We start from the raw sequence: 8,234 nt of genomic DNA, 5'->3' as shown, positions 1-8,234 counted from the left end.
CAAGAAAATAGAAGTTCCAACGGGATTTCTAGAAATCCAAATCTAGGCGGATGAAGTTGCGGGCATCAGGTTGCTGATAGGGTATTTTACCCTTTTTTGAAAAGTGTCTTAATTTGGTCCTAAAGTGATAAAAAACTACCAAAAAATTTACAAATTTTTTATTCAATCGATAAGTACAATAAAAATGCATTTAAGCATGTCAAATTCGCCGCGAAAACGCTGCCCGCCATCTTTTTAGGTTCATGACGTCACACGGATTGGTAAGCAACGGTGTTTTATTAGTGAAATACATTACGATTTCAATCCATGTGACGTTACAGTCGGAATTAACGTGGCGTCTACGGTACCATGTGTTTTGCATATTTGTAAAAGTGAAATCTTTAAAATGAACTATAAAATTTATTTTATAATATTTTTCGATTCCTTATTGTTAATATTATCTTGTTTATACATTTTTAATTTTTTTTTCTCGCTTGGTGTAAAATACCGTATTATGAAAGTCAAATCTAGCTCATAATTTTTTTCTTATTTTGTAGCGAATGAAATAATGTTCGAAATTCATAAAGTAGGTAAGCTGAAAAGTAGTTAAAAGTAAACGGAAAGTTACGGTTTGTCGGCAAATACGTGTTATTCCGACCGATGCATTATAAGAGCTCGGTTTATCGACGTGAAATGAAAAAAATGGGGGACTATTTCCAGCTTTGCCTATAAAATGTAGTTCGGGATCGATAATATTAAGTAGCTGATTATTGAATTGAATTGAAGTAGCCTAAGTAGCTGATTTCACTGGTACAAATTAGTCAAACAATGTACTAAAATGTATGTCCAAATCTATGTAGGTATGTTCCTGTATCGATCCTCAATTTTTCTAAACTGTATGTTGTTTCCAAGTGCAAATCTTATCGGGGACACTAGTGTAACTTTTAAGATAATTTAGATAAGTACCTAAATTATTGTGCCTGTGTGTAAATTCGTCATTTATACACCACCCGCACAAGTCGGAAAAGAAAAAGGGACGGAAAAATTCTCTATCCCTTTCCTATCATACTAAAATACCAATTTACGCACAGTTAATATTAATTTGAAAAATTAAACTAGGGCCTCTGATTTTAACAAGATAGGTACGTTAGTAGGAACAATTAATTATTATCAGAAATCAATAAATCTAGCTACCTGTAAAGTTCAAAATTAATTTTCATCAGCTAAAACATCCTGTATATAAATGCATTAAACATTTTCTGGAAAATACTTTTAAAATCTCAGTCTGCCGTTGAAAAATAATATAATCTTGCAAAATTATTCTAAGACAGCCCTTGAAGGTGCAACGCTTATCCGTAAACATTTTCTAGAAAAGTCCACGGAGGAAATTTTTCCTTAAGGCAGCTCAGTTCGGTGCTTTCTTCATACAAACGTAGGAGGGAAAATACAACAATATTCGATATTGTACGCACAAAACTAAGAATTATATCGATTTATCTCGTCATTATCTAGGTTCAATGATATCTAAAACATTGAAAAAAATATTGATTTAAAAGTTACGAGCCTCAAAAGATTCCTATTTTAACACTAAATCTATGACAACTTTGGGCGTAAATAAATAAGATTAGGGATATGAAAATCCTAAAACAATTTATCATTACACGTAGTTTATTTATTCATTAGTTGAAATAACTTTACTTTGCAAACCTAAATTCAGTAGTTTTTTCTCAAAAATACTTTTCCCAAACTACTGTTCAACCCTTTTCAAGCGCTAGATTTCGGCTAAAATCATCATGCTTCTCACCCCAAAACATTAGACACCGCGCGGGTGGCGGAGGGAAGGGCCAGCCCAGCGGGCGCGCGGCTGCGCGTGTAATACTGTGGTTTCTATGACGACAACTGTTGTTATTAATATGTTTTCAAAAACAAAAGTCGTAATGATTTTATAAAATTAATTTTTATTCAGTGGCTATGCAAATGTGTAGAAGATTGAGCAGAGCAGAGTCAATAAGTCCTTCAAATACTTATTGCATTTTGTACATTGACCTCTGGAATTTGAAATTTGGACACCAATTTTATTCATTGGTTTATTGACCTGACTTTGTTGTTGAGGTCCTAGTAGGGATATCTACTCGTGTGGTCCTAGTACAATAGGTAAGTAACTTTGTTTAGTTATTTATTTTATCTAATTTTAAAAAACCGGCCAAGTGCGAGTTGCTCGCGCACCAAGGGTTCCGTACTCAGGTATTTTTTTGACATTTTGTTCCATAAATCAAAAACTATTATGCATAAAAATAAATAAAAATGTGTTTTAGAATACACACAATACAGTAAAGCCCTTTCATATAATACCCCACTTGGTATACTTATTATACATTGAAAATTGAAAATACTAATTATTTTTTCATTAACACACTTTAATTTTTTTTTGTAAGTTGTAATCACAAATCTATGGTTTTCGGATTTATTCCTTTACTTGTGCTCTAAGACCTACGTACCTAATAAATTTCATGATTCTGGGTCAACGAGAAGTATCCTATAGGTTTGTGTGACAGATACGACACAGACGGAGAGACGGACAGACAGACAGACAACGAAGTGATCCTAAGGGTCCCTTTTTTCCTTATAAAGTACGGAACCCTAAAAAGGTACCTGTATATGTATAATAATATAGGTAGGTAGGTACCTACCTGGTGGTATTTCTTTGTATTTTTAGGGTTCCGTACCTCAGAAGGAAAAAACGGAACCCTCTGTCTGTCTGTCTGTCGGTCCGTCTGTCCGTCCGTCCGTCTGTCCGTCCGTCCGTCCGTCCGTCCGACCGTCCGTCCGTCCGTCAGTCCGTCCGTCCGTCCATGCGTCTGTCGGTCCGTCCATCGGTCCGTCTGCCCGTCCGTCTGTCCGTCTGTTCGTCTGTTCGTCTGTCGGTCTGTCCGTCTGTCTGTCTGTCCGTCTATCTGTCTGTCTGTCTGTCTGTCCGTCTTACAAATAAAGTACGCAACGCTTCGTACAAATAGTACTTTTTTATTTATTTACTAGCTGACGCCCGCGACTTCGTCCGCGTGGATGTAGGTTTTCAAAAGCCCGTGGGAACTCTTTTATTTTCTGGGATAAAAGAAGGCAGGTCATGCCTGTCGTAGAGGTGATGGCCGTTGGAGCCGGAAAGTTCTTGAGTGGAGACCGCGTAGGTATAAGTAAGCGTAGTGTGGGACGCCTTCCAGCACGATGGACCGACGATATACAGAGGCTGGCGGGAAGTGGCTAGGTGAGGAAGGCTGAGGACCGGGTGTGGTGGCGCTCTTTAGGGAAAGCCTATGTCCAACAGTGGACGACCGCAGGCTGATGATGATGGAAAAAAATCACGTTGATCCGTTGCACCCCTCACACGTCCCTATCCGCCTTCTCCACTCCTGTCACGCTGGCGAATAAGTTTGGAATAGAATAGGATTTCGATGGAGTGCGTGGATTTTTGTGAACGGAGTTCAACCATGTAGTCGTGGTTTGGTACAATAGTAAATGGTACAATATTAATTCACCAACAACAGTTCCTAAAACCCATAGAATAGGAGTGCAGTACCCTGCAGCATCAGTATTGAAGAGTTGGAACTTAAAGTTCAATAATGGTATATATGTTTGGCATCTACAATATTATCTCACAATCAACAGTGGCTTAGGAGTGCAGTACCCTGCATCATCAGGGTTGAAGAGTTGGGATATCGAGTTGAATTATGAAGTCGTTGCTTGGTACCTAAACCAGAGATAGTTTATTCTAAGCGTACCTTTAATATCAATTCAACATCAACTATTCCTAAAACAGCTGATTGAAATCCAAAAGTACAAAAGCTACCCGTCATTATTATGATGATGGTTGAGAAGTTGGAACTTGAAGTTTTAACATGTATGGTTTCTAACAAAAAAGAATGAATGAAATCGGACTACGCGTTAATGAATTACAGCTCAGTATACATTTTAACTTTCAACCCCTCTCCTAAGGGAACCATGCTGAATTTCGGGATAAAAAGTATCCTATATCCTATATCCTCATAGTATGACGTCAAATCGTACCAAGAAAAGAAAAAACGTTTATTTTTTAAAGCTGTACCACACATTACCAGTTACCAACTGGTTAGGTTATCCCAGCGCCTCTTATACTTGAGTAATAAAGTCAAAAAACCTCAAGTAGAAGAAGCGCCGGAATAAAGTATGTCATGTGTGGCACAACCCAAAAAAAAAGGTCCCTACTCAGCATAAATGCATATTGTCTTGCACAAGTACAAAAACATACAGCGCTGGTTTTCAGTAGAAACCCTGATTCAGATGGCACCACGGAATTATTATGGGGTAATGCTGCTGATATAAATTCTATTTTTGTGCTGCAGAAAAGGGCTGTTCGAGCCATATATAGTATGGGACCACGAGAGTCGCTGAGAACTAAATTTATGACAGTGCATAATCAATATATTTTTGAAAATTTATTGTACGTATATAAAAACATAAATAAATTAAAAAAAAAGTGACTGTCATAAGTTCAAAGTGACTGTCATAAGTTCAAAGTTTTCATAAAACGTAAACTAATTAAAAATTTCCAGGATGCTGGTTTTGATAATGACATTAATTTTTTAATCTAAGATGGCGGGCCAGCACTTTTTATAAAAAATAGACGCGAGTGTCGTTTTCAAGGTTCTCCAGGATGGTGAATTTGATGATGACATTTATTTATTTTTAATAAATACTTATATATTATACTTCTATTTTAGTGGATCACGAGATTTTCTTTGGCAAGGAAACGACAAAGCAAAAAATCGAATTGAATTAGATTATGATGCTATCACACCGTACCATTTAGAGCCAGCTTCTGAAAGTTTGACACTGTGTTTGTAAGTTGATATTATTTAGATACTAGCAAATGCCCACGACTTCGTCCGCGTGGGCTACACAAAATTTCGAACCCCTATTTCACCCCCTCCAGAGTTGAATTTTCAAAAATCTCTTCTTAGTGGATGCCTGCGTCATAATAGCTATCTGCATGCCAAATTTCAGCACGATCCGTCCAGTAGTTTGAGCTGTGCGTTGATAGATCAGTCAGTCAGTCAGTCAGTCAGTCAGTCAGTCAGTCAGTCAGTCAGTCAGTCACCTTTTTCTTTTATATATTTAGATTAGGAATTAGGATTAGGATAATATTATTATTATGTTACTAGCTGCCCCGACGAACTTCGCACCGCCTACAGTAGATTCTTTTTCAGGACATTTTTTAAATTTTTCTCTCCATAAGAACCATCCCCGTACTTCAAGGAATATTATCAAAAAGAATTAGCGAAATCGGTGCAGCTGTTCTCGAGATTTGCGATCAGCAACACATTCAACGATTCATTTTTATATAATAATATAGAGATTTACTATTTGTTGTCAGATTTGTCAATGCTGAATTATGTTGTATTTTAGTGACTCAAGACATTCCTTTTAGAAGAAAACAAGGAAAATAAAATGAATGTGCCCAATATACGTACCACTGAAATCCAACATGATGCTGCAACATTCAATTCCGTACTAAATATTGAAAGGTCTACCCATACCATACTTGTAAGTTGTTATGCTATGTTTTTTGCATACATTCTATATAGATAATACTCACAATATATTTAATATGTTGATTGTATGTTTATTAATTCCAGAAATGAAATGGAGAGCTTCAATAGTTCTGCGTCGAATGATACATCTAATGTGACTGTTGAAACAGAAAATGATACATATTGTGTTTATGTGTGTAGTGGGCTTTTAGAGGGAAATTGAATTGTACCTACTTCCTACTTATAAAAATAAAATTTTCATTTTTGAGATCAAAGTGGAATTTATTTAGACTTTTTTATACACAAGTAGATGGTATATATAGTTTTTAGTCGCTACTAATAGATAAGTGTAGGCAACAAAATTTATTTTCACAGACAAACGAATGTGTAATCATGTGTTCCTAATAGGTAATCCGCCAGCACAGAGAATTCAACTCCTAGAGTACGCATATACAAGGATTTACATGAAAACAAAATCGAAAAATGTTGGCGGGGGACAGGGGAGAATGCTTTGTTGTGATTGGTGGACTGACTAATAAAAACAATGTGCGGAATGAGGGTACCGAACGGGCGTGGGCGATGATTCATTTAAAATTCCGTGGGATCACCACGATTTAGCAATGCAATTCCTTAGGTACAGCATCAGGGTCGAGAAGTGGGTCTTCGAGTTCAATGATAAAGTCTTTACTTGGTAGATATAGGTACCTACCTCTCAATATCAATTTATAACCGACAGTTTCAAAATCCCATAAGTTTTGGTGGTCATGTCCCCTGCAGCATCAGGATTGAGGAGTTGAAATCCACATTTTATATAGGACAATGTTGCAAAGTTTCTTTATCAATTAAAAAAAATACGCAAATCGGTTCAGAAATCTCGGAGATTTCTGTGTACATAGGTAGAAAAACACAACTCCTTTTTTAAAAGTCGGTTAAAAAAGTATCCTTTGTTAATCCTCTACGTCTGTAAAAGTCCCGTCAAAATAGGTTCTGCCGTTCCGAAGATTAGCCCGTTCAAACAGACAGACAGACAGACAGTTTTTAAAAACATTTGATTCAGCTGTTATGGTACAGTTCAAATAACAATATTATGAGCTTGCGGTAGTTATTTCGAAATTACAGACAGACACTTCATAGAAGTATGGATTTCTATAATATAATATAAGTACGAGTTGTTTATACACGCTGAGGTAGTAGTTACCTAATAGGTATGTATGTAAGTGAGATTTTATAGTATTCATCAAAAGATAAGTAGGTAATCATTATCATTCAAAAAAAAATTAAAAATATCTATTTCAGTAGGTAAAACAATTTCACATAGTGCGTAGTAATTGGGACCATCCCAGTAAGTGTTTTAGTATTGCTACGAGTACTCGTGGCAGGCGACCCCGCTCTTCCATAAAATCTTATACAATAATAATTGAAATAAGTAGTTCCTTCATAAATCATATATTTACAAAAATTCATCGGTGACATCTGTCCAACTATCTGTGTGCCATCATCAATATATCCGGACGCTAGTGTGAGCGCATGCACTCGCTACACTGCTCATCACTGAGTCTATTTCTTTCTATCACAATGTTAGGTGAAATAGCATACAGGTTACCCACGTGGGCCGAGCAGTTCGGACGTGCATCCAGCGTCACCTTAAGCGTTTATCACACGGGTGATATTTCAACCTTCTTCGCTTTCGAGCAAGTAACATGAAAAGTCACTTTATAACATTTTATATTATTGAAGTTTAAAAGAAGTGTCCTACAAGCACAGCCCATATAAACGAAGTTTGATTTTTACTTGAATATTACCTATTAAGCAACTAAAGCATTAGTACTTAATATATTTTGCATAGCTATATTTTCGTTTTGTGTTCTCCATAATGTTCTCAAATGTGTGTGAAGTTTGCCAATCCACACTTGGCCAGCATGGTGGACTATATTATGTAGCCAAATCCTTTTTATTCTGAGAGGAGACCCGTGCTCAGTAGTGAGTCGGCGAAGGGTTGATCATAATGATTGTCCACGTAAACAGCTCATACAGTTTTTGAATAAAATTTTAGATTTCTCGAGTGATATTTTATTGTTCGACTTACGAAATAACTCCCAAACCCACATTTCATTTCCACCGCCATTACACAGATTGAAGCGGGGAAAAAACAAGGAACTCGAAAATTTATGCACCGCTAAATATATGGTCTTGCTGGTGTTCAAATAAAATTCCTTTTAATTAAAACTGAAATTTTAATATGTTTCCGCATCGAAATTTTGTAATTTGTTTACTTATAAATCTGATTAAGAGAGCTAATTTTAGGATTTTGTTTTATAATTTTTTTCATCTGGGATGAAAACTAAGTTACTTCTGTGCCAAGTTCAATCAAGATCGGTTCAGCCACATGTTGGTTCAGCTATATTATGTGGGTTCAGCTGTTGATCCATGAAAAGAAAGATAGGCTAACTTGTTAATTAATTGCACAAACACCACAACATGTATTAGGTAATTAATATTAAGTAGGTATATAGATTAAAATACCTGTAGATTTTAATTTAAACAATACCAACGTCTATTTAAAAGGTCGAGCAGAAAATAATCCCGACCTTTTGGCAGAAAGCTTTTAAGTCGAAACTTTTTAAGTCGCGACGACGACGTTTCCAACTTAATTGAAACACGAAGTTTTCGTTGCATTGCGATTTTTCGAGT

The 8,234-nt window shown here is 36.2% G+C and overlaps 1 long non-coding RNA gene across 1 annotated transcript; it reads left to right on the top strand.

Annotated features, from left to right (window-relative positions):
* Positions 1 to 4,535: 4,535 nt before the first annotated feature.
* LOC138402608 (uncharacterized) lies at positions 4,536 to 5,917 on the top strand. Its single transcript, XR_011236967.1, has 3 exons — positions 4,536 to 4,853; positions 5,419 to 5,556; positions 5,649 to 5,917. It is a non-coding gene; the product is annotated as an uncharacterized lncRNA (long non-coding RNA).
* The last annotated feature ends 2,317 nt before the right edge of the window (positions 5,918 to 8,234 follow it).

This window comes from Maniola hyperantus, chromosome 7, assembly GCF_902806685.2.
Source record: "Maniola hyperantus chromosome 7, iAphHyp1.2, whole genome shotgun sequence".
Classification (NCBI taxonomy): Eukaryota; Metazoa; Arthropoda; class Insecta; order Lepidoptera; family Nymphalidae; genus Maniola; species Maniola hyperantus.
This window is presented reverse-complemented; position numbering and strand designations above follow the sequence as displayed.